This window comes from Trachymyrmex cornetzi, unplaced genomic scaffold, assembly GCF_001594075.2.
Source record: "Trachymyrmex cornetzi isolate Tcor2-1 unplaced genomic scaffold, Tcor1.1 scaffold862, whole genome shotgun sequence".
In the NCBI taxonomy this organism is placed as follows: Eukaryota; Metazoa; Arthropoda; class Insecta; order Hymenoptera; family Formicidae; genus Trachymyrmex; species Trachymyrmex cornetzi.
The window spans coordinates 44765-45560 of NW_017300204.1; positions in this window are offsets into that span (position 1 = coordinate 44765).

Consider the following 796-nt stretch of genomic DNA (forward strand, 5'->3'; position numbering starts at 1 on the left):
GAGCATTATTTTTAACGTATGGTCACACCCATAAGAAGGAAATAAAAAACACCATACGGCATCAAAAAATTGAGGTTTAGGCGGAAATTTTGATGCTTCGAAAAAAATTTTATCTTTAAAAATAAAATGCGCAGGCGGGTGGCTGATTTGAGAAAGAATGCCCCATATATATATAGATAAATATTCTAACTACTTACTTAATTATAGTGCGGTCTCGCTCATACAAAAGTAAACGGGGACGAACTCCCTATGTCCGTCGGAGTTCGCGAAACCGTCCGGCGCCGATAGAACCGATCTGCCGTCCTACAGTAATTGTCACCCCGCAACCGGCCGCAACCGCACTTCCCCGAGTGCCAACACCTCTGACTGACACCACCATCGCGTACACACCGGTCTCATATTCACCTACACTAACAGACGCACAACCTCTCGACCTTTCCATTCCTTCTCCTCTCAATCCTGGAGCCCAAGAAATCTTGGACTACTCTCCTGCCCCTCTCCCTTTTGATCAACTCCCAACTCCTCCTCTCCCTTTTGATATCTCCCCCTCTTTCCTTTGATCAACTCCCAACTCCCCCTCCTGTCCACCCCGATCCTCAATCCACTGATTGGGATCGGATTGTTCAATTGTTCTCATCCACCTCGAACGAGGGGGATAGAATAGTTACAGTCTATGTCCCTGGGAATTCCTCCCCTTTCCTCGTCCAGCTAAAACATTTAGTCCCAGTCTGTCCGTGGACTTCCTTTCTCGCAACCAATACCCGATAATCACTTCCTCCTCTTCCGCGCGCGCGCG